This window comes from Tamandua tetradactyla, chromosome 22, assembly GCF_023851605.1.
Source record: "Tamandua tetradactyla isolate mTamTet1 chromosome 22, mTamTet1.pri, whole genome shotgun sequence".
Classification (NCBI taxonomy): Eukaryota; Metazoa; Chordata; class Mammalia; order Pilosa; family Myrmecophagidae; genus Tamandua; species Tamandua tetradactyla.
This window is the reverse complement of record NC_135348.1, coordinates 30,824,090-30,851,458: the sequence shown is the minus strand read 5'-3', so window position 1 is coordinate 30,851,458 and position 27,369 is coordinate 30,824,090. Positions and strand designations below refer to the sequence as shown.

At 33.4% G+C, this 27,369-nt stretch overlaps 2 long non-coding RNA genes across 5 annotated transcripts in view; one reads left to right on the top strand and one right to left on the bottom strand.

The window, feature by feature from the left end:
• LOC143666321 (uncharacterized) overlaps positions 1–27,369 on the bottom strand; it is a 247,769-nt gene that overhangs the window by 145,245 nt on the left and 75,155 nt on the right. For 2 of the 4 annotated variants that reach the window (XR_013167525.1, XR_013167523.1), the window contains exons 3-5: positions 21,907–21,982; positions 18,125–18,189; positions 16,771–17,023 (exon numbers count right to left, since the gene is read on the bottom strand). This is a non-coding gene — a long non-coding RNA (uncharacterized LOC143666321). The remainder of the gene's footprint in view (positions 1–16,770; positions 17,024–18,124; positions 18,190–21,906; positions 21,983–27,369) is intronic. The other 2 variants (XR_013167524.1, XR_013167526.1) reach the window with 2 other exon arrangements.
• Positions 6,039–17,708, top strand: LOC143666322 (uncharacterized). The gene is made up of 4 exons (XR_013167527.1): positions 6,039–6,121; positions 6,591–6,726; positions 7,908–8,240; positions 17,494–17,708. It is a non-coding gene; the product is annotated as an uncharacterized LOC143666322 (long non-coding RNA).

Here is a 27,369-nt window from a genome sequence, read left to right as displayed (position 1 = left end):
ATATAGGCAAAATACCACCCAACAAGATATTATAGTAAGGGAAAGCAAACATCACTTCTGTGATATTCTTACCAAATCTAATCAAGAGAAAACATTAGAGAAAAACTAAATCAAGAAACATTTTACAAAATTACAAGTCTATGAGTCCTCCAGTGTAAAGAACATAAAACATCAAGGAAAGTTTCAGAATCTTTTCAATCACAGGAGATTGGGTAAACCAAATTCAACAGGTAACTAGGTCCTTTTTCTAAAAAGGATACTATTAAGGCATTTGGTCAAGCTTTTAAAAGCTTTGGGGATAAAATGATAGCAAAGTATCATTGTTAATTTCCTGATTTTGATGGTTGTAATGCAGCTATATGGAAGAATGTTCTCATTTGTAGAGCATCTGGTTTACAACTTACTCTCAAATGGCATGGGAAAAAAAAGTCCTTTGTGATATACTTGCAAATTTTCCATAAGTTTGAGACCATTTAAAATAATTGTAAAACAGTATATTTATTGCATATTGGTAATAATAATAATTCCTAGATTTAAAGAACAGGAACTTAGTGTTTATGGGAGAGAATAATTAGTTTTTAATTGAAACGGGAAAATGGGTTGCTGATTTCACACTAGCAAACAAAGAAGCATAACTATTGCCATTTTACTTTCTCTTTCTGCTTCATATATCTATAAAAGAAAGCTAAGTGTATGTTTAAAGTAATTCCTTATTTTTAACCTAATGGAAAACCGGTGCTTAGGTGGATGTCACTGCAGAGACGAAGGTATCACTATGCTTAATTATTTCAAAATTATTCTATTGTCTTATGTTCTACATGCGATTTAATATTTAACATTTAGATTAAAATAATTCCCTTACGATATCTCCTAGTAGAAGTTCATTCAGAAAATAAAGCTTTCAAAAATGAAAAGCTGCCCTGCCATATTCTTTTTAAAGATGGCTGAACAAGCTGAAATATCAGAAAACAGCACTATTCTTACAACCTACATAGAAAAAGTAATTTTGTTACTGAAGCAAAGTAGTTAACACAATGAAGTAACAAAGTCAGAAGTTGATGCAAAAAAAAAAAAAAAAACATGAACTTTGCAGAAGAATATACAAGTTTTACTACCAATTCTCCTTCATATTTAACTTTGAGATCATGGGCAAATTGATTAGTTATGCTGATGCTTGATTTCATATTTGGGAAAATAAGGAACATGTAAACTGCCATAGAGCTATTGTAAGCATTAGTGATATACATATAAAGCCGCTGGCACAGAGTTGCTCAATTTGTTGTTTTTCTTTTTAAAACAGATTTGAATTATTGATTAACTTTCATTTCCATAATCTATTTGAAAGATAGGCAGTACATACTCATGAATAACTGGCCTCTGAATCAACAGAATGCCAAAATTGAGAATTATGTAGAGAGTGTCAGAGAAACAATGTACAAACTTTACTTGGGTAATGGAGGCTCAAACACATGACTTCATCAGCTCCTGTTAACTCTTTGGTGGGATGATCTGCTAAATTAAACTGGGAGCAAAGCAAGTGCTTGAAGGTGTCATAAACATCTTTGAATGACTTCTCAGAGCATTTTAGCATAGTCCCAAGGAACATTCTTTGAATGCAATGAATGTTGTTGAAATAATGAATGAAAAAATGGGTGAATTGGGCATTTATTTCCTTCCAATGTGGTAGGTGAAACATTTATATTAACTGGACTTGAAAGACTCGATGTGTAATCAATGAAGTGAGAAATAACTCAAGGCAAGTTGTAAGGGTTGAAGGCAACCTAGATAAGTAAATAAAGCATTGCCATCAGATTTTGCAACAACGCCATTAACTGAAGGGAGAAATTTAAATCTTCCGTTTTCAAGGTCTTTGGATCTAGGTAAAGAGTCAACTAGGTTGCTGCCAGGCCAAGGTGGGGAGTTGAATTTGAAACATACCCCTTTAAATAGGCATCCTCTAAAAACTATATTTGTGTAAGTGTAAATTAGAATAAACCTCCAACCGAAAAATTCATGACATTTCATTCAAAATTGCTTGACCTAACAGTTCAAGCTATAAAAAGAAAGAATAAGCAAATAAATGCTCCATAGAGCCTAATATCCCTAACAGGGACACAATGTATGCTGGTTTGAAACTGCTGTGTACCCCAGATAAGTCATGTTCTTTAATCCTGATTCAATATTGTAGGGTGAGATCTTTTTAATTCAGCTGTTTCCATGGAAGTGTGACCCACCCAGCTGTGGGTGGGTCCTTTGGATTAGGTGGTTTCCATGGAGATGACTCTCCATCCATTTAAGATGAGATGGCTTACTTGGGTCCATTAAGAGGGAATCAATTTGGAAAAAGCTTCATGGACCACACAACCAAGATCACTGGAAATGAAGGAAAAAAGTGCCCCCCAGGAAACTGAAACAAGAAGCCCAAGACCCCAGCAGATGCCAGCTATATGCCCTCCCAACTGACAGAGGTGTTCTGGACTCATTGGCCTTTTTTGAATCGAGGTATCGTTCCCTGGATGGCTTAGTGCAGACATTTTTATAGCCTTAAAACTATAAATTTTGAACTTAATAAATTCCCTTTAAAAAACCATCCCATTTCAGGTATATTGCATTCCAGCAGCTTTAATAAACTAAAACACAGGAGTTGAAAAATCACTTAATGAGTGGACTAAAACTAGTGAAGCTGAGTTTTGAGTCCAAATCAAACAACAGCCTAGCCCTACTTAGTAACATAGCTTCAAAAAACACAAAGCAGATTTAGACAGGTAAGAAGTAATATATAAGTCAATATAATAATGAGATGTTTTTAACACATTTCTTTTAATAAATTTATAAAACAAGCACTCAAAAATCAATAAATACATAGAAGATAAAACAGCACAATTATCAAGCTACACTGAATTGATCTTTGTAAAATACTGCATTCAAAAACTGAAAATGCATTCTCTTTTCAGACACACATTAATCCTGTATAAAAAGTTTGACATAATTAGCTTTAGGTATGTATCAAAATATTTAAAAAACTGGTAACATAAATATATTTTCTGACCACAAGTCTATTAGGCTAGAAATTAATGTTTGATGAGATTTAGAAAAAAATTTTATATTGAATAATAATGAAAACAATATTATTCTACACAACATTGTTACACACAGAACTAAAACATGCTCATTAATAGAAACAAATATTAGCAGGTAATAAAGCTGAAAATTAAAACATTAAGCTTCCATATTAGGCAGATAAGGAAAGAACAGAAACATAAGCTCCAAGAAAATTGGAAGAATTAATATAGATGAGAGCAAAGATAATGAAATGAAAACAAACACAAAATAATTAAAGTGAAATTTTGGATTATAAAAAAGTCTATTAATTCGAACAAAATTTTGAAAAGTTTGATCCGTAAATAATAGTGCAAGAGGCAACAAATGATCAATATGATAAATGAAAGAATGAAAATCTGAACAACAGGACATAGAGCAAAGTATACCAACACATTTGAAAATTTGGGTCAAATGATAAAAAGTTAAGAAGTGCATGATTTCCAAACTAGGATGTGAAACACTGAAATGGTCCAAAAACTACTGAAGGAGTGGTGGCAATATCTATACTGATTAATGTTGCTTTTAGTTCTAAGTGTTATTAACAGAAGTATGTTTATTAACTGAGGTGTGTATATCCAATTATAAGTAGATAATTCTTTCCTTTGAATTTTACCAATTTTTCTTTATGTATTTTGAGGATACATTTTTAGGAGAATATAGATTTTTCAGATGTTTGCCTGTGCACATTGATCCTTTTTATCTTTAACATTTTTGTGCTTTTAATAAATACCTATATATTTTACTAAAACCAAATGAATTGTTTTTCATCTCATCTTTCTATGTTCTAGTATTTAAGATTTGTCTAAGTCATCAATATTTGGATGTTATTTCTTTATTAGATCTGAAATATCTTTGCCTTTAATTTAAATATTTAATCCATTTATAATTAATGTGATTACTGACATATTTGGGTTTATACCTATTATTTTACCATTTATTTTCTCTTTGCTTCACCTGTATTACCCTTTGTAACAATATATTTTGGCTTTTATTAATCAATTATTTTTTTCTTACTCTACCTTCTTTAGCTTTTTTTTTTTTTTTTTTTTGCTTTTTTTTACTTTTCTTTAGTGGTTATTTTAAAACTTCTAATCCCACCTTTACCACTTCCTAGGTAATACAATATCTTAAATGATGATGATGATGATATATCTCCATATCTCCATCTATCCATACAGACAGCATTATTTTATGCAAATAACATTTATTTTACTCACATATTTACCTTTTTCATTGTTTTACCTTCTGTCTTGAATCTCTCTGCTTCTTTCTGAAATATTCATACTTCTGCTTGATATTCCTTATTTGATTTTTCCTTTAATAGAAACCTCACCTTGGCAATGAATTAGCTCCACTTCTGGATTTATTTTGTCTTCATTGTTGAAGGATATTTTTGTTGGACAAAGAATTGCAGAATAATTTAAAGGTATGTTTTTCCTATTTTCTGGCTTTCATTGGGTGCTTTCAGAAGTTTCAATTTCTTCTTTGTAAGTTTTCTTTTATGTTTCTAATTGAGAATAGTTTTCAGTTTCTGCTGTGTAACTGTAGATGCTGGGTTTTCACAATAGTGTCTCACTCTATTGTCCATCCAGCCACACAGCTGGTAGAGCTTTCTGCCTTTGATAACCTCCGGGTTGTCTATGGTCACTTTTTGAACATTTGCCCTTCCAATACCTAAATTGCCTCCTTTATTTTATGCCCTCTATTCATTCATACACATGCTATTCATGTACACGCTATGAATACTGTTTTGTTTAAAGAACCGTAACTATTGCTGTTCTTAGTACAGGAATGTGACCACAGATTTGAGAACTTCAAAATGAAAATCTGATACTGGGTTAGTCAACTCTTTGAGTAAATATGTATGGTATAACCCTTCACCAGGAGAATATAGATACTAGCATTCGGTAGCCTGCTAAAGCAACAAAATTATACAAATCATCATGTATTGCTGGTTAGAATGGCATGTAGGTTGAAGGCAAATATTTTGGAAATTAAGTACTTTCTGTACTTGATAAATATAAATATAAAGATAATTACAAGTGCTAAGGAATATAGCAACTCTTTTAACTGCATTGAATAGCATTTAGAAAGACCTAATGACCTTAAAGCTTTAAAGTCTTATCTTAAAGCACAGTCATAAAATCAGAGAACTTTTATGAAGTCTGAGAAAATGCTTATTTCTTATAGACATCAGCAGACAAGATTGAATTTGAATTGGGTACAGTTGAATCTGATATACTTGAAAAGGCAAATACTCTGATCTTTCCTTGTCAGTGCAAGCTTAACTTCATCTTCTGTCTAAGAAGTTTGTATTTCTATTGCTTAAGGATCTTATAAGGACCTTGCTTAGAACAGTTACCTTGTACAAGGAGGCTCTGACCTTCTTATGATTGTCTAATTTTAATTGTCTCCAGGTTCATAATTAGAATCAACTCCTTGCATGTGCCAGCTATATACATTCACAAGATCAGTTCCAGAGTCAATAGCTTATAAACCAACAGTGTGGCTTTCTATTATAACATATCTATGAGTGGTAGATTGAAGAGCATACACTGTATTGTCGAAACAGGCTGATGTTAGCACAATAATCAAAATTACAGATTTAATGTTCTAGCACAAATTGTTGGGAGAGTCTTCAATACTTTGGTAGTCAAATATAACTCAACATTAGCCACTATTAAAATAAAAAGTCAGCATTTCCCTCGCACAATGTAGAGAAGCCAGAACAATATGGCAATGAAAAAGTTTATTTATCATGTACCTCACAACCCCCCTCCCACATCACAATGTTCTATAAGGGAGCCCAAGGATATTGTTTTAGATTTGTATTGCTTGGCAGCAAATTGCCACACATGTAGAAGCTTAAAACAATTCCCCTTTATGATCTCACATTTATATAAGATAGAATTCCTGGCACACCTTCACTGGGTTCTCTGCTTTGGTATACACAAGGTGAAATCCAGGTTGGCCTGTTCTCATCTGAAACTTGGAGTCCTCTTCTAAGATCGTTCAGCTGGTTGGCAGAATTCACTTACTTGCAGCTTTATAACTACTAACATCCACCTAAGCACCTTTTTCAATTAGTTAAAATATAAATAGTTACTGTGGACATGTCTTTAGTTTTATTCTCTTTTTTCCCCTTATATAGATATAGGAACTAAAGGAAAAAAAAAAGAAACACAAATCTTAATGGTCATGTCTCTGTTTTTGCTAGTGTGAAAGCAGAGAGTAATTTTCTTATTTCAATTAAAAGTTTAATGTATATAGCTAAAGTCCTCATTTTTTTGCTAACTATCAGCTAGGAGTTGCTCTCAGCTACTAGAAGCCACCTTCAAATCTGAGCCACAAGATCTAGTTACAATACTCTCCAAACCAGCAAAAGAGTCTCTTTCCTTTTGCTATGAGAAGTTATACATAACATGTTGTAATAACTGGAGTGACTAATTCATCCCTTTTGCCATATAACAATAACTATCCCATCATAGTCACAGGAGCCACCCACACTCAAGGGAGGAGAGTATATGTGTGTGTTCACCGGAGGAAGAAACCTGGGAACCATCTTAGAAGTCTGCCCAACTCAGAAATACTCATCACAAAGTTACTGAAAAGTGTATTGGAAATGTAAGAACAATATATATTAAAATGTCTCCGTTGGCTGGCCTATAGGCTGAGGATGATAGGAGATGCTGCCATTGAAATATCCTTCCAAATTTCAATGAAAATGATGATTTCTTAATATGGAGGTTTTAAGTGATATAGCTTAAGAGTCAGAGAAACAGTTAACATAATTACTGGAATGGACACTAAATAGGGCCGGATGGCTTTAAGAATATTTTGATGTCATAAATAAAACAGAGGCTTTCACCAAAGTGACCTTCAGTTATCTATCAAATTAGTAAACCAGTAATTGTGCATCAATTTCAGAAATTGTTATCATCACTGGTTAAAGGCAAAAGGTAAAAGGGGTGATGATTACAAGGCAACTTCAATTAACTTTCCTGTTAGGGCAGTGAATATTATCTTGAACGTGGAGAATGACTACAGATTATTTAAAGGTAAATAGGATGAACATTAATGACTGGTGCATTTCTAAAATAAACACATACCCAGGTACTTCATACCAAGCTACTGATGTAGCAACTTATTTTTTGGTGTAACGCAGGGTTTCCCAACCTTGGCATTACTGGCATTTTTTTATAGGATAGTTCTTTGTTGTGGAAGTCATCCTGTGCATCGTAGATTTAATAGTATCACAGATCTCTTCCTAGTAAGCCCCAATAGCACCCCTTTCGCCCAGTTTGACAAAACTGGCATTTTGTTAAAATATCTCCAGATATTGCCAGATATCCTTGGTGGGAGGGAGTATTGCTCTTGGTTGAAAATTTTCAGCTCTTAACTAATTAGCAAGAATACTTAGAAGCAGATTCTATTCTTTACATAGTTTATTAATGCAGTTCCTATAAGTAAATATTTTTAGGTTTCAAAACTGACTCGTATTTATCTAGTAAAACACAATGAAGTCTGAATCTGAGGAAAAAATTATAGGCTGTATATTCAGTAAACAACAACTGGCGGGGTCAGCAATATACGTGAATTTGTACTTGAAGGTTTGGTCATTTTTCTCTCTCTGTGTTATGTTTTGTGATGGGTTGAAGCTGTATGCACTCCCAGAAAATCATGTTATCAAAGTTAATCCATTCCTGTTGGTGTGGACCCCCTGTAAGTAGGATCTGTTGGTGAGTAGGTTCTTAACTTGAGATGTAACCCACTTAATTCAGGCTGGGTTTTAATCCTCTTACTAGGGTCCTTCAAAGATAGAGAGAAGACCCCAAAACAAAGCCCTAGAGAATCTTAGAGAGAAAAGCCAGAAGCTGAAGGCAATGAAACCCACGAAAGAAGGACCTGCAGATGCCATGTGGTGGAGGACTAGATGACTGCTGGCAGCCAGTCTTCAGAGAGAAAACATCATCTTTTTTTTTTTTTTTTTTTCTAACATGGGCAGGCACTGGAAGTCAAGCCCGGGTCTCTGGCATGGCAGGTGGGAATTCTGCCGCTGAGCCACCATTGCACACAGCCCAGCATCATCTCTTGATGCCTTGATTTGGATATTTTCACAGCCTCAGAACTCCAAGCTTGTAAGTTAATAAATTCCCATTGTAAAACCAGCTCTTTTCTGGTATATTGCATTTCATCAGCTTTAGCAAACGAAGACAGTTGTCTTCTGGGACCCTGATTTAAAAAAAATACCAGCATATCATGTTTTTCTCTTCCAGTGATGATTTAATGTTGATTGGATCTGTTAAGCAGTAAGAATCAAGTATTCTGTGTGCCTGGTAAAGAATGGGAGCAAGGAAAAAAAAAGCAACAACAACCACATAAAAACAAAAAAGCAGCATGATATAGAAACATGCTACTCTACTGAAAAGCGTAATGATAATTTCCCTTTGATGAAAGAATGGTTGTAAAAGAAGTTATAACAACATTGTATTTAATGCCAGAATGTTTGTTTCTTCTTTGATACTGGAAACCAGTCAAGGAAACACCCCTCATGACTTCTGTCCAGTCAGTAGTGTAATGGAATATCTATCAGAAACAGTATGGTGAGACTAAAAGAACATAAAATGTACAATTGAAAAGGCAGAAACAAAACTTCTGTTATTCTTAAATATGCTTTAGAAAGTAGAAAAATCCAAAAGTAGATTGAGATAATTTACTGAATTAAAAAATTCCCAAGACTAGGGGTGCATAAGTGGTTCAGTAGTAGAATGTTCATCTTCCATGCAGGAGATCTGGGTTTGATTTCCAGATCATACACCCCCCCAAAAAATATATTGCCAAGACTGGTAATTAACAAATCTATGTATAAAAATTGCATTGCTATAAAATGCAAGTATAAATATTTTCAATATCATGAAATAGGATAAAATATTAAAAAAATAAATCTAATAAAAATGTACCTAAATTTTGTGAAGAAAATAATACACTTTAAGTGAAATCCGTTCAAAAAGATCTAAAAAAAAAAACTGGTGACACATACCGTATTTATGGATTCTATGACCTTGCGTAATGGAGAAGTCAATTCTCTTTAAATTTATCTACAGACTTAATGCAATGCATTCAAAATCCAATTGTTAGTTTATAAAAATATGACAAAGATACTGCAATTTAAAGAAAGAAAATAACCAAAATCCCATCATTTAAAAAGGTTAAATTTGGGTGGGATCATTCAACCAACTATCAGAATAATACTACAGTTTATTAAGGCAGACTGCTATTGTTACTGGGACAAATATTCAATATTTAAAGAACACAGAGTCTTTTCTCTCCTACACAAAGTAGGAGGGGTGTGCAAAGCTGCCCTCTTCTGGCCCTACCTGACCAGTTAGCCTCCCTGGGAGACCAGCTATGATGTTATCTCTTTCCCTGCTCTTTGGACACTTCGTGCTGAGTTAAGTAAAAAAAACATTCATTTTTTACTGAGAATGAGAGAGTAAAACACTCTCGTTTTGACTTAGCCTGTCTTCCCATTACATACCATATAACTACTTGTTCCACATCATATATATTTTAAATGTCTAGGAATAAATTATAAAGACTGAGGGTAGGGTCATCACAGGGGAAATTTAAAACTTTATTAAATATATTCATGCTCTTCTGAGCAAATGTAAATATAAACTACATTCATATATAGGAAGCCTTAATATTTTGATAACTGGAATTATCCCCCATTTCTTTTAGATTCAAAATAATTCTGAAAAATATTCCAATATGATTATTATGTGGAACTTGATAAACTAATATTAAAATTAATATAGAAGAATAAAGACCTACAAATATTTTAAGAACTTCTGTTGACTAATGTGGGGAGTTTGATCTGCTTTCTCATTTATTAAAATTCATTATGAACCTTTATTGATTAAGTTAATATGGTATTGGTACTGGGACAAACAGAAAGAAAATGTTCAAAATCATAACCTGCATACAGATTTTTGATGCAAGAAAGAAATACCCTGTTGGATGGTTAGAGAAATGTAACTGGAGGAAAAAATGGAGTCATCTGTCATGGTCAGGTTCATTTGTCAACTTGGCCAAGTGGTGGTACCTGTTTGTCTGGTTGGGCAAGTGCTGGCCTGTCTGTTGCAATGATGACATTTCATAGAATTAAATCATGATCACGTCAGCTGCATTCACAGCTGATTCCATTTGTAACCAGTCAAGGGGCGTGTCCTCTGCAATGAGTGATGCTTCATCTAATCACTGGAAGCTTTTAGGAGGATTCAGAAGAGAAAGGCTCTCTTCTTGCTTCTGCCAGCGAGCCTCTCCTGTGAAGTTTGTCCAGGCCCTCCACTGGAATCGTCAGCTTCACAGCCTGCCCTGTGGATTTTGGACTCTGTATTTCCATGGTTACGTGAGACACTTTTATAAATTTTATATTTGCGAGTGTTTCCTATTGATTCTGTTTCTCATCCATATACAAAACAAGCAAAAATAAGAGGGGAGTTGGGTCACTATAGCACATCACATATAGGAATCAATTCTGTTAAGAACTTAAAAGTTTTCAAAAGGAAAACTTTAAGTTTTCTGTAGAAATATATATTTTTATTGTAGAACTGACAATAAGTAAAAATTTCTTAAGGCATAAAAAGCCTTGAGAAAAGAAGAAAGGACTGTAATATTTCACTATTGAAAAGGAAAAAAATAACTTCTTAATCAAAAGGTACTTTAAGTTAAAATATCAATCAATCATAAAATGAAAGGAAATAAAAGCAATACCAATAATCAGCAAGTAATTAGTACTCAGAATAGGCATATAATTCCTGCAAAGAAAGAAAAACTTTAAGAACCTATTGGAAAACTGTGCAAAAATATGAACTGGCTTTTCACCTAAGGATAACAAGTATGGTCCATTTACTTAGAGGAAATATCATTGGGAATTATGGAAATAGTAAAATCACAATTAGATATCTTATATCTAATCTGGAAAATATATGTAAAGTTTAAAAGTACTAAAGATTGACAAAAATATGTCCCCAGTGATCTCATACATTTCTGATGGGAGCTTAAATTATTGAAAACATGTTGGAACACTCTTTGACATTACCCCCTAAATTTGAACATTTATATAGCCTATGATGCAGTTAATCCACTTTTTCACATTTACAACCAGAAATATAAAAGAAAGCTCATAGCGTAGCTGCTCACCATATTGGAATTAAACTGGAAGCAACTTAAATGCCATCGTGGAATGGATGATGACAATTAATGCATGAATAACTGTCATCGATTCATGAATTGGACTTGAATAAAATAGAAAGGTGAAAACAAATTAACTTTTGTAGCATGCAAAAACATTCGATGTGGATGAATCTTAGCAATATAAGTGAAAAAAATATGTCCACATCTAGAAAATTAACAATATGATAAGTGAGAAACAATATAGCATGATGTTTTCTTTAGGAATTTAAGGGTAACTAACACTTAAAAACGATTGTCAGGAATTCATATAGGTGCTATAAAGATCAATTTAAAAAGAAAGAAAGCAGGATATGAGTAAGCAGCAATAAGGGTGATAGTTCCTTGGGTGGAAAGAGGCAGGAGAAAAGGATGGGAGGGAATTTATGTGTATATAAAGATATGGTAAAGTTCTTTTGTTTTATATAGTCTGTGGATGGTTGTTGTATAATTAAAATTAACTAAAGGAATAAATGAAGAAATATGGCGATGCATAGCCAATGATGAGAATATATATTGAAACATTTTCATTAATTCAACTTTATGTGTCTGTGTACACATACACAAAAACTAATTATGTCTAAACTCATTTTTTACTTGTAATAATGCTCCAAATGGATGTTTGCTTTTTGAAAACTAGCAATAAATATTTATTAATATTATAAAATATCTTTGAAAAGGGGTCTATATTTCTTCTTAAGAATATGAATTATTGGAAATATAAGGTCCAAATACAATATTCATGGTGTTTCACTTTATAGTCTTACAAAATTGCTGCTAACTATAAACCTATAAGAAAGCTAAGATGCACTATCAGCCCACTCTTTTAACCAAGTTAATGGCTTTACCTATATGTGTATAAGACTATGAGCCAGGCACTAACCTTTTAGGTGGCAGCTAATTAAAGTTAGAGGAAATATTTAAAAAGAAATTAAAAGCACCTGACACTGTTCCTGCAAACTTTCTATAAATAAATTGCAAACTTTCCACTACCAATTAAACCAAATCATAGAACTTGTTAGTGAACTCCAAGAGTTGTCAAGCTACTTCCACACCCTGTACACGTATTATATTCTGAGCCTTATAAAAAGTCAATTTCTAGATTTCTCTTTTTATTCAATGAATCCATAGCTAGAATTTACCTGAAATAAGAATTAAAATATTTTTATGAATTCTTCTAAATTCTCAATACAGAATGTAAATAATTTTTGAGCAACTACATTTTGGAGTATCAGATTCTCTTAAATGAAATAATTTCTCTTGCATGAATTAACTGTAAAATTCCAATTAAATAGCCTATATTAATTATCACTTTCCTATATTATGAAAAGTTTGTCACAACAATTTATGCAACAGAGAGCATTCTATCAGAGTTGAAAAATACTTTAGGTGGCTTGGGAAAAAGTCAAATACAGCATTTGCTTTCTTCTAAGTTCTTTTCAGGTTTACATTTTCTGTCCAAATTGACCTGGCTTCAAAATTTACACGTATAAACGCGCATGCTACTTTTACCATACATGAATCATAAAAACTAGCACACAGAAGATAGTTATTTTTATTTGGATGTATGAAATACACTTTTTCTTCAGAAGCACACCATTTGGAATTATCTTATGAATGTAAACCATTCTAAACTTACTATCCATGATGTGATCAATACTCACTATTTCTGCAAAATATATGTTAAATGTATGAGGCAGAACAAATAAAAACATAAACACAAAGTTTATAATAATGCATCCAGAGCTGACAAAATAATATAAAAAGTAGAATAGTCTAATGAGAATACCATCAGGTTGTAATATTTTGATAGAACTAAGAGGGGACTTATTCCAGGTTATAGTCACAAACCATTGAGGACATTAGAAAGGGGCACAGCATTTTTCAAGTGCTGGAAGAAAAGAATGATCAAATAGAAATACAAATCCAGAGAAAATAAGCTTTAGGAATGATGAAGAAATAGATATTATTAGATTAAAAAAAGATGTATAAAACAGAATTTATTACCAGCACGCTGGCCTTAAAATATTTATTAAAGGAAGTCCTTCAGAAATGGTAAATGTAATGGACTATTGTACTCTTGGGGTTTTTAAATTAGATTTTGCAACTTAAAGTAAAATATAATATTGTCTAATATGGACCTTAATGTATTTACAGTGATACTTAAGACAACTGTAGCATAAGGAAGGAGAGAAAAGGGGCATAAAAAGATTATTAAATTCCACTTGAAGTAATAAAATATTGTTACTGGTAGATTGTTATAAATTAGGTATCTGTATCTTAATTTCTAAATCAATTGCTTAAATGTAGAACTATATAAAGAGCTATACACAAAATATTTTGGACATATTAAAATGTAATACTAAATGGAATACTAAAAATGTTGTTTTACCTATAAGATGGCAGGAAAAGGGAAAGAGGAATAACGTACAGAGGAAACAAATAATAAAATGGCAGTTTAATTCAACATATCAGTTACTGCATTGAATGAAAATAGTCTTAACACATCAATTTAAAGACCAAAATTGTCAGTATGGTTAAAAAGATTATGTCCTCATTACATGCTGTCTGCAAGAAACTCACCACAAAGTAATGTATAAATAGACAAAAATTAAAATTATGAAAAATCTATCATATAGTCACTAATCAAAAGAAATATGGAAGGGCAGGCCCCGGCAGCTTAGTGGCAGAATTCTTGCCTGCCATGCCGGAGACCCAGGTTCGAGTCCCAGAGCCTGCCCATACCCAAAAAAAAAAAGAAATCTGGAATAGTTATATTAATATCACAGTAGGTTTCAAAGCAAAAATATAAAATAATAGGGACAAAGAGGGAGTTTCCAGAGTTGATGATGCCATCTTTCAGAAAGTGGAAGAGCTCCTAGCTGGAAAATCAACGAGGATAAAGTAGAGCTGACTAACCCTGGCAAACAACAGGATCTAATCGGTGCTTACAGAGCCCTCGCTCAGCAACAATAGAATGCAGATTCTTTACAAGTGCTAATGCAACACTCAATAATAAAGACTGTATCACGGGTCTTAAAACAAACCTCAATACGTATTTAAAAGAATTCAAATTATAGAGTATGCTTCTGATCATGATGGAAGCAAGTGAGAATTAATGGCAGAAAGATGAGAGTATCTCCAAACAAGTGGAAATTTAAAAACACACTTCTGAGGAACGCATGGATCAAAGAAGTCCCAAGGGAAATGAAAAAAAGATACATTGAACGGAATGAAAATGGAAACAAAACATCACAAAATTTGTGCGGTGTATCAAGAACAATGCTGAGAAAAATTTGTAGCACCATATCTTTACATTAGCAAATAAGAATGGTATCAAATCGATTACCAAACCCCACCTCTGAAACCTAGGAAAAGAAAGAAAGTAAACCCAGACCAGGGAAAAGAGAAGAAATAATCGAGAGAGAAACAATAAAACGGGGACTAGAAAAAAAAACAACCAATGAAAAATGGATCAGAGATTTAAAATGTAAAAGATAAATGGATAAACTGTGGTTCATTCATATAAGGAAATGCTATTGAGCAATAAAAAGGAACAAACCATTGATAAATGGAACAACTTAGATGAGTCCCATGGGTCTATGTTGAGCAAGCTGTCTTGGTATAAAATCTAAGATTCTTTTTATATGATATTCACAAAATGACCAAATTATAGTTTATGGAGAAAAGATTAGTGGCTCCTGGGCTTAAAGTATGTGACAAAGGGCAAAAATGAAAGAGTTGTTTTGGTTTGTTGGAACAATCCTGCATACTGAGTGTGATGTTGGTGACACAAATCTATACATATAATAAAATTTTGCAGAACTGTTCTCATAAAAAGGGCACATAAAAATTAGGGAAATCTGAATGGAAGTCTATTCGTAGTATTGTTCAAAGCACTGGTCCCCCGTGAATTTCCTGCTTTTGTCATTCTATAACAATTTTATTGGGAGTGTTAAATGAAAATTATATGGAGCTCTCTGGACTAGTTTTGCAACTTCTCTAAATAAAAACATTTCAAAGCACATGCACATATATCTATATATGTATAATTTTTAAGTATATAAAAACAAAACTAAGGAACAGACAACAGCGACAATATTTTGAAAGTTGAAAAACAAATGGATATACAAATCCAAAAGACCTCATCCTAAACTGTTACTGGGTAAATCTTAATTTCAGCTGACACTGCAGAATATTATACACTGTATCTCTGGACATGAGTGGACGATGAAGCTAAAAACAGGAATAATGTTTGAAAGACTGTATGAGGCGTTGTTAGGTTCCCAGAGACTAGACCATTTCCCCAGCAAAAGACTGGAGGTTTATTTTCTGTTGATGATAAAACAGAAAGTCTGTGTAATGGCCCAACCAGGACAATTGAGTGTGATGGCAGTATATGGAATATGGGGAGATTAAAAGGATTTACTGGATACCACAATAGTCCCCAAAGAGATTTTAACAATGTATGCCAGCCATGAACTTGATTTGATTCTTGCTGCCAGGCTAGAATTATTGGTTTTCATTTCTCAACCTTCTCAAGTTCATTTCTTATTATTTAAAGTCGTGAAGCAGTTGCCCTTTGAAGCCTTTAAAAATCTTGCCTTCCTTTTTTCCTTTTATTTCAGCTAATTCTTCCCTGAGCTCCTCTTTTTATATAAAACCTTGCCAAAAGCAGTCAAAAGCTTCTAGTGCACACTTCAGAAGTCCATTTGTTACATGATGATCTACTTTCAGAGTTGTTATTGTCTGGTACAATTTTTTTAATTGTTTTTCCAACGACCACTGACTAATCACTTATTTTATGCTGTACATTTTAGGTATTTTTACAAATAATACTATAATTCTATATACCAATGTCCATATCTGTCAGGATAGACTAACTTGTGCTCTGATAACAGCCTTGAATTCCCAGTGGCTTAACAAAAACAACAAAGCTTATTCATGCACTTGCTGTATGTCCAGAATGGATTGAAGAATGGGTCTTTTTTTCTTTAGACCCTCAGGCACCGAGGCTGATGGGGGTTCTGCCATCCTGTGGCTGTAACATCTGGAGCATTTGATCTTCTAACTACAATTCTTCAGGATGTGTTAGTTCATATTAAAGATACAAACCATATTTTGTATTTCTATTCCATTTGCCAGAGCAAAGAGAGATATTGCCTGATTGAATAATGACCAACTAAAAATAAAACCAAAGCAAAAAAAAAAAAATTAAGGTGATCTATTTAAGTGGATCATATAGTGTAAGGTGAAAATAATTGCCTGCATGTTTCCAAATGCAAGTAGAAATTTGTCAGATTTGATTTTTCTGCTCTGTTTAGATTAAAAAGTAAGTTTACTTATGAAGGAACTTGTATTCATCTACTAAAGTGGCCATAACGAATCAACACAAACTTGGCGGCTTACAACAACAGAAATTGATTTTCTTACAGTTCTGAAGGCTGGAAGCCCAAACCAGCGGTATCAGCAGGCCAGTGCTCCCCTGAAGACTCTAGAGGGGAATCCTTCCTGGCCCCTTCGAGTTTCTGATGGATCACGGCATTCCTTGGCTTGGTGCTGCATAACTCCAGGCTCTGTCTCCATCCTCAGATGCCCTTCTCCTCTCCTCTGTGGTCTCACATAAGGACAGTCATCACGGGATTTGGGCCCACCCAGATAATCCAGGATGATCTAATCTTGAGATCTGAAATTTAAATAGATCTGTGAATACTTTTGTTTCCAAAGAAGTTTGCAACCCCAGTTTCCAGAGGTTAGTATGTATGCATATCTTTATGGAAGCCACCTTTCAACCACTGGAGGTATTACAGCCATCAGTAGATAACAAACCATGTATTGACTATCTGATATATGCGAGGCATTAATGCAGGCACTATACATTATATGAATGAAGTAGAAAAAGGAGAATTCAAAATTCATTTATAACATAAATATAAAATATATGTATATTTTTCAAAATTTTAAAGATGATAAACATTATAAAGTTCTATTTGATATATTAAGAAAATAGGGTAAGCATAGAAAGTACATAATTAATCTTCAATTTCAGGAAGGGTTAACCTTCAGAAAAACAGCATTAGGAAAATAAGGTTATTTTTGTATCATTTTTCTCATATTTCTTCTACTGAATGTTGTTTCCCCTTTCTTCCTTTTCAGCCTAGATTCCCTGTATTCTCCACATGGTTCAAGGGCTCCCACGGTCCAAAGAGATTATTGTGGCGCTGTGTTGAGTATTAATACATGAACTGTTCCATTCTTGACTTCCTTCATTTCCATGTTAAAACATATCTTCACCAATTCCAATTCCCAGTTAATCACATAAATCTGCATGAATGCAAGCAATGCTTTATACAAAGACCACTTCAATTACCAGAAAGCATGATTTGTAAACATAAAAATGAATAAATAAATCAGTTTAATTAACCTAAAGATGTCACTATAGTAGCTATGGGCAGGGTATTGGGATAGATTATTCTTGTCCAATAAAGGAAGATGATAAGGAGATTGACTTTATTAAGCACATATTATTTTTCAAGTAGCATATTAGCTACTTATACTAGATCTTTTGAGTTTATTTAGATATCATTATCACCAAATGACAAATGAGCATGTGGAAGATTAGGAATTTGTGCAACATGATTAATTTCATGGAGCTGACAGATTGTAGAAAAGGAATTCGAATCTGTGCCTTTATGATTCTTAAACTTTTATTTCTATTGTAACATGCTACTTTTCAGCCATTATGAAATCTTGTTATATGGACAGTTAAATAGAGGGCATTTCATACCAAATAAATCTGGATCATAATATGCATTCAGATGTCCTGAAAACTTGGGCCAGCAGAAAACATGACTTGATAAAAGAAACAAAGAAAGCAGAAGAGACACTGTATTAGCTTTCTATTAAAACTGTAATCAATCACCACAATTGTATGACTAAAAACAATGCAAATTTATCTTTCGAGATTCCGTAAATCAGAAGTCCAGTGGGCTTGGTTGGTATCTCTGCTTCTAATCTCACCGGGCTGCAAACAAGTTATTAGCAGAACTGCATTTCCTTCTGGAGGTCCCAGAGGAGCCTCCGTTTCTGGACTCTTTCAGGTTATTGGTCTAGTTCAGTCTGATGTGGTCAGGACTGGGTCCCTTGCTGGCTAGATGCAAGGCCCTGTAAGAGACCTCCTCATACTGCAGGGAGCGGCCCCAAATCTCAGAACACATCAAAGCCTGGACTACTTCCACACCGCTATGTCCCTTCTGCCTCCTATTTTTTTTGCCACGTTTATCACTAACTTCAGCAAAGAAAGACTCTCTACTTTTAAAAGGCTCATGCTATAAAATGAGCTCACCCAGATAATCCAGGATATTCTCTCTATCGAAGGTCTATAACCTTAATCACATCTTCAGTGTCTCTTCTGACATGTATTCCCATATTCACAGGTTCCAGTGATTAGAGCATGGACCTATTTGGGGGGTATATTCAGTCTGCCATAAGCACTTACATCGACAACACAAAAACTTTAAAATGGGAACTCAGAGTTATTTTCATACTGACAAAAATATATATAATCATTCAGAATAATTTCAGTTCTCTACACAAAATAATATGGCACACTATTCTTATATCATTTGACTATTTTTTTACTTAGTTGTCCTGATTGAAATCTGGATTCATTTACGTGGATTCAAAAGTACTTTGGCATTTGCTACATATAATTGACTCAGACTTGACTATATAAATTTGCCGTTATAGCTTCTACTGGCTGAATTAAATCCTGAGTTACAAATATTACAGTAGCTGTTTTTCTTTCCTTCCAAGTATCTTTCAGCACCTCCTATCCATATAGCCATTTAAAAAGAATGGATTTGATTAGTAGCATGTTATGCTTTCTTTAAATGGAAATTTTAAACATAATTTCTATTTAGTCTGATTGAGAGATGTCATGAAAATTTCCCATCTCCATTTTATAAATAAAAAGCAATAATATGCCTATAATATAATATAATATAATATAATATAATATAATAAATGCCAGAGGATGTTGCTTTCAAAAACAGCAGATTACTAATTGACCTTTTCCTGCATTTACCATACTATTTATCATTTCAATAGTGAGCTATCTTTCTGACAAGTAAATTCCATAAAAATGTGAATGACATTTAACTAGATAGAGTTATTTGTCATTGAATAATTTACTGTCATTTCTTATAGTGTCAATTTAAATGGTTGATATAATTTTTATTTGCAATGTACAATTTAGATGACTCATATTATATTGGTTAATGTCTAAATACTTTACAAATTTAGATGAATGTGCTCTTAAATTGTCAACATAATCAAACAGGGCATCTGAGATTGAGATTAAGTAGTTGATTAAGTCCCGTGATAGAATACATTTAGTTTATTCACACACTTCTATCACACTTACAACTCCTCGAAATCGTACCCCACTTTTATCCCCAGATCTCCAATAATTTCATGAAAACATCGATTGAGCTCCATGGCCTGAAATCCCCATTTTCTTCTTGTTCTAGGAAACTTATTAGCCTTCTCCTTTAACTTTCTGACTTCAAATTCTCCTGCCTTTCCTAGAATTGCCCTGAAAATGAAATTGAATGCTATTTTTGAAAGCTATAGGTATTTTCTTAATTATGCATCTTTTAATTGCTACTATTTCCATGATTATACTTATGTTATGATTAACTCATTTACATTCATCAGCTTCTATCAACATTAATTTCTCCAATGCTTTCAATAGTTTTATATAATACTTTTCTGAAGATAACACCTGTTTTCTCACCCTTTCTTGATTTTCCTGGCATTATAAATATTTTTAAATTTTAGAAAATCTGTCAAGTCCTAAAAGATTGCTGGTTTGTGTGTGCATGAATGTGTGTGCATGAGTGAGAGAGAGAGAGAGGAGATTTCTGAATAAACGTGACTATAGTTTTGTTTTGCACAGTTTGTTGTTATAAGCCATCTCTCTACAAAATGTGATATTAATTTATTCATTTTCTCTTGATTCCTTGCTTATATTGAAGAACATTCCGGTCAAATTACAATTCCTTATTCTATCATTCCATTCCTCCTACAACTTTCTCTTTCTTAAGAGTGGTTTATATTTGCCACTCTCACAACAAATCATCATTGGTTGCTAACATGAAATATGTCTGCAACTCTTCAAACCTGCCCTGCCATTTGTCTTTCCTCTGTCTTCACCCTTATCTCTTAATCTGCAGCACAAATAACCATATCCTATTTATAAGAAAGATCTTATCTGTTCATCCTCTGATAAAAATCTTTTCTTCTATCTATTCAACCTCTCACAACCCATAACAACACAAATAGAAGCAGTAAGTTCAATCAAAGGAAAGATGAGTTGCTAAATTCAATTGTAAATTTGCTTCTGAATTCCCTGGAAGCCAATATGAGGAAATATTTTATTAGTTAGTGAGTGTATAGTTTAATGGTTAAGAACATGTACTCAAGTCAGAGAGTATGTTAAAATTCTGGTTTTCATAATTAAGAGCTGTGCCAACCGCTAGGTTACTAGTTTCTCCTTCTACTCATCCTTAGTTGATATAAGAATTAGTTGCAAATTTATACTATTCTACCTCTTAGCTGTGATTTTATGGGTCAGATTTTTCAAATGTAAAAGATAAACTTTTCTGGTAAATAAAAATGAGATCATTTTAAACGTTTCCTGAAAATCACAGATCTTTGCCAAGCAGTTGTAGGGCATTCATCCTATAAGTGAAACATTTTATACAGGTTGTAAACTGGTATTTCATATTAGAAAACACTGCTTTTGGAGGAAACTGTTCATTTTTCTCAGAGTTGATATTCCATTACTATGCACCAGTATTGAAATATACTGTAGGTACCCTGTTTTATACCAGTTATTTTGAATATCGCTCCTGATTCTTTCCAAAACAAATCTGCTACCCATAATGATATATTCCACTCATGATTTCATTTTTAAAAATTCATACTCCAGAGAAATTTAAACTCCGAGCCCCACATGTACAGAACAATTCAACAACAAGGTTTTGATGAGTGTCCTTTCTATATTTATATGGGATAGTTTCAGTCTTCATTTAGGATTTTCACCCCCATTTTTCACTCCATAAATTTCTAACAATCCAGTTCTCTTTCCAATGGCTGACATCCAGCCCAGCAACTTAGATAAAATGACCACTGGAGAATATTCAGCAGGAAGCTTACTAGGGTAGCTATCCACCTTTGCTCTTGTGTGCTGCAAAGTAATTGATGAATTTGCAGTTGTAAGGCGATGGATTTGCAATTTTAAAGCAATTGCAGAGATTACAACCATTATTTTCTCACTTCTGCAAAGGATGCCATGCTTTCCCAGTGCTCCAAAGAATATAGGTTTATAAGGCATTTTGTATGATGTGAACTTAACGGTCTGTTCCACGTTGATTCGACTTTCACACTCCTCATCCCTGACCAGTATCTTCAGGAATATCATAGCTGTGGGCACATCATCGCCTCCTCAGCCACAGCCCAAGCTAATTCTGACGTATAGTTTAAAAGAAATAAAGGGAGGGATACCACAGTTTTCCTCCTGATGTTGAGATGGCCTGCCATCATCCTGTTTGTGCGGTGGGCGGGACAGATGCTGAGGTGCCTGTCAGAAATACAAACAGTAGCAGTCATTGAGACCAGAATCAAACCAAATATCTCATGTCAGTTCCCACTCCAGCCCACATCCCTCTCAAGTTATTTTTCGTGTAATGAAATTCCAGGGTAGGGAAATAATGAAGGGGAAAAAACTTAACTAATACATAACCTATGAAATAAGTTTTACATGTAATAGCCAGAATTGAGTGTTGCACATTTCTGCCTGCCTGAAACATCTCAGCATAAAGCAGAGTCAAGCAAAATAAACACACAGACAGCAAATAATATACAGAGTTTAAAAAAAATTTCTGAAGCAATGACTAGCAATTCCAATTATTAGAATTATGGAGGGGTTTTTTATAGACACAATCCCAAGGAAATCCTCCAAAAATTGAGATTTTTTAACAATTCCAGAAGATACACTCCAACCAAATCTAAGGTAATGCATTAGGATTCTACCTGATTTTAGCTTTTTCTTATTGAATCTCAATAATTCTAGGAGAGAACAAAATCTCAAAGGTCATTCATGTAAAAATAGTCCAAAGGATATTCCTAGATCTATTCTATATTCTCAAAGACTTTTAGACTAAAAGGATACAATTCAAAATTATTTTACTAATCTAGTAAGATTTCAAGTGAATACCTTGAATATTCCAATTCTCATTATGATGATTGTACTGAATACATGCATATATCTAGTCCATTTTTTTTATCTTTAATATCATTTGAATGACAATATGGACTTTTCTCTTGAAGTACTGTGAAATATAATTAACAGAAATGGCTCTCAGAAGATTAATGATGTGGCCTAAGTTCCTAGCAAAACAAGTTATATAAACACTGAATAGAAGAAATGGATATAAATGTATCATACATATTTTACACTGGATCACACACCATCTGGGCAGAAGTGGAAGATTTATTACCCAAGCCCTGCTGTTGAAGGTGGTTCTCTCAGTCTCTTTCACATCTCAGTAGTTTTGTCTTGAAAGTTGTTTTAATCATAGATTCTCATCCATTATCATTAATAAATTTCTAAGCTATGACCTAAGTCATCTACATTAGCCATTTATTACATCATGCAATCAAGTTGTGGACAAATTTTTATTGCTTTGAAATCTATTACAATAAAAACTTTTATAATGGATGTAAATGAAAGGGTTTAAATTATATTTATTTCAAAAATCTGCTTAGTTTTCCTTTTTGCTTTTTATCATTGTTCTTGTTTTCCTGGTTGTCACAATTGCAACTGCATATATAAAAGCTATACAATCAATGATTGTGCTTGATAAAGTAGAACTTTACCCATCTTGAGGTTTCATTTAATATAAATGGTTCAAGAATGATGCTACTAAGAAAGTTTAAAAATAATCCTTATATCTTAATTCACACAGTATATATTTTCCACATTTTTCAAAGAATATATATGCTCAGAAAAAATAGAAGTATTAATGGGTACATTTTAGATACTGATTGCTTTTTTATATCACTAGTAATAGAACTTAAGTGGTGACAGAGATTGATTTCAAGGTAAATGTAGAAAGGAATATATAGTAAGGAGAGATAACTGCTAATTTCATTGAAAAAGAAATGTATTAGTGTTTTAACTCTAGCCTTTAAATACCCCAGTTTTCTTAATTTTGTGTCTTTTTACAATTTAATCTTCACATGCTCAAAAGTCTCTGTTAATAGTCATGGAAAAAAGATTAAAATAAAATTTAGAAGGGGTTGAAGATAATGATTTCCTTTTTATTTAAGTAAAGCATAACTGCTTTATAGTAATAAATAAATGTATCTGTACCCACCATATCTTATATTTCAATATTTGTTCTCTGTATGGCCATTTGAAAGATGAAAACTCATAAATCTCCACAATCATTCAGAAAGGAAACTTACAGATAAGCAGAAAAGATTGTCTATGTCTTGGGAGTAAGAAAAGTTATATATATAATATATCTTGAAAAAAGACTTTGATGCATGATTTGAGAAGAAAAGATAAGTACATGGAAGTCTTTGAGTTCTGAGTTGTGGTTGGGGAAATTGGGAGATGTCACTTCAAATGTCACTGAAGACTGACTCAACCAGGCTCAGTATTTTATTGTGTTGCTTTATCCCAGATACGATTAGGCTTTGTAGAACAAAGATGAATACAAAGAGTCATAATTTTAAACAGCTTATGATCTGATAATTCATAAACACAAGTTGTACCATAGAATAGCTAAGTTTCATATACCGATAGAGAATTATATATTACAGTGTGCATTTCTTTTACTGTTTATGGAGGAAATCAAGGAAAACTTCAGAGAAACTTTAAATGACCTCGAGAGATAAATAGGATGTTGGCAGAGAAATGACATTCCAGATGGAAGAATCAGCATGAGCATGATCAAAAGAAATTGTCTAGAAAGAAATTCGGTCACAGGTGTCTAATAGAGCAGTTACCTGAACAATGAATGTGGATATATTTCTGAGGGGAAATGTGCATTTTATCTTATTTTCTGAATTAAAAAAAAAACACACACGAACTTACCAATATTGCTACTGTGAAATGCAAGTCTGTTTGCTTATAACCCCAGTCAAAGGTGACCAAGTCACAAAGTTCTAATATAGCTTTCAAAGTATATTCTATGTATTATATATTATTGACTCCTGCTCTAACTTTTATGTAAATAACATAGTATATACTATTTTCCACTGTGATTTTTAGCAGAATTCCATTCTAGGTTTATTCCATTAAGTCCATGCTTCTTGAATCTATGTAAAATGAAAGTCGAGTTGACTAGTTTCAGCAAGGCAATGATAGTTACATTCTAATTTCAAGGGTCTGTAGTATGAATTGCTGACCAGAAACTAGGGGCATCTTGTATAGGCTATCAGTAGTTCTGTTGATAGGAAGAGACTAATGAGACAATCATTCAAAGAGCTGTTTCAGAAGAAGACAAATTAGGCTGGAACAAATCAATTTTGGTGATAGAAAGACTTCTTTTCTATCAGTGTAAGTGCTGAATATGATCTAAATGGAGAATGATAAAAAATTTTCAAAGCTGTATATTCAAATTCAAATTCCAAAACTTATTAACTCTGTGACTTTGGGAAAATCAACTTTCTTGAGTTTCAGTTACCACATGTGCAAAATGGATAATAATAATTACTTCACAGGATCTTGGTAATGTTTAAAAGAATGTTTAGTTCCTAACTCATTAAATGCTATTTATGGCATTTCATTATTTAATAACAATTTATCATTTTAAAAGCAAGGCCTTGTGGTCATCAGTTATATGTTTTAATTATATTTTAGCATTGTTAATTTTAATTGTTGTTTATATACTTATTTATTTAATATTCTGCAATACAGAAAGTGGAATCAGAGTTATAAGTGGTTTAGTTAGGGGTATGCCAGCTGCTGAAATAAGGAAACCTCACAATGGCAGTGGCTTCAAATAGTTGACTTTCTAGGTATGAAGTAGTCCAACAAAAGTGTTTCTGCTTCGTGGGTAGCTTCCCCCGCCGCCACATAATGATTCAGAGATTCAAGTTCCTAATATCTTGTGACCTCCCAGCTTCAGAGCCCTCTGGAACCAGACAGTGGAAACAGAAGTTATGGAGAAGCCCCATCTGGTCCTTAAATGTTTTAGTCATAAAGGATACCCTTTATTTCTGCTCACATGCCACATAGGTACAGATGCATGTGAGAAAGCAGGGGAAACTTAGCCCTCGCCAGGTCTTCTTTCACCAGGACTGCCATGCAAGTGCCACAAAACTGGGTGGCATAAACAAGTTATTTTTTTAGTGCCACATGGTTTTGGAGGCTAGAAGTCCAAAATCCAGGTTTCAACAGGCCATACTTTTCCCAGAGTCTGCAGCATTCTGGTGGTATCTTGCCAGCCATCCTCAGGGTTCCTTGACTTTCATGTTTGCTCCCATCACATGGCAATGTGCTTCACTCTCTGGCTTCTGTTTCCACATCCAATTTCCTTTGCTTATAAAGACCTCAACAATATTGGATTAAGATTTGCTCTCGTTCACTTTGGCCACACCTTAACTGATAATAACCTTATCAAAGGTTTTATTTACAAATGGGTTCATGCTCAAAACACCTTTGAATGACCATCTGCCCTCTAGATGGAAGGATCATCTATTTTGATAGCTAGCTAGCCCTCTGGCACATCAATCCTATACTCATTTTTCACAAATGAAGAAGCCAAAGATTCAGCAATTGTTGATTCAACAGAGACTACCGTTTCTTTATAAAGTTTTCTTATCTAATGTTATTTTAGAGTAAAATGAGTAGAGTTTCAAATAAACAAAGGAGAGTATGAAAGGAGAAACTTTAGATGAGTGGACTAGGTATATAATAATGTTGCTCATATATTTACACTTAATGATATGATAAGGAGGCTCATTTTCCCTCTTAAAATTATTATTTAATATTAAGAAATTATCATAATATCATAATATATGATGTTGTTAAGAAGACCTATGATTTTGGTCCTGAGTCCTCATTTAGTAATTCAGCAGCTAGGCTGCATACATGATCATAATGAAAAAGCATTATTCTGCTTTATGCTGCCTGCAGAATAAACAGTAGAAAAATGAGAACTGCCTGTGGTGACATGAGCCACATTGTAAGTGCTGAATATGATCTAAATGGAGAATGCTAAAAATTTTCAAAGCTGTATTTGCAAAACTTTTTCCACAATTCCCCATTAATCAGCACAAATCTTTTTCTAAGTATATATTTTTAAGACCTTTGCATCCACATTCAATTATTGAAGCTGTAGGGAAATTATGCCTTACAGATATAAAATATTGATAAAGATACTACAGAGCAATTTAAAAGAGACAAAATCATATAGGAAAAAACTTCTTTATGCAGATTGTCAATTAATGGTATCTAATCATCTATGGCTTCTTCATTAAGAAGATGGAATTATTTCCAAATTCCAGTTAAATAAATGAAGAAGGAAAATAATACTATATAAACATAAATACTTACTTATTCACTCAACAATTGGACACTTACTATGTGCCAAACATTGTTCTGAACACTAAGGATATAGTAGAAAATAAAATACATGAGTTCCTTATTTACCATGAACTTGAGACTATTTAAGCAACACGCTAAGAAATGTCAAACTCAGTCTGGCAGCTGTTTGTGAAGAATGGATCTTGCTTGGTTTACCTACTTTGAGCACCAGAACTTTGGCTAGGTAAGGAGTCAAAATGCAGACACGCAGCTTTAATCACGCATACCAGCAACCCCAGGTGAAGAATTCCACCTGGATCTCTGAGAGCCATCCACAGCAGTTCAGAGGCCCAGCCAGCAGAGGGCTGAAAGCCTCTCTGAAAATCCCCTGAACATACTACTTTCAAGAACTGTGACTTTAAGAAATA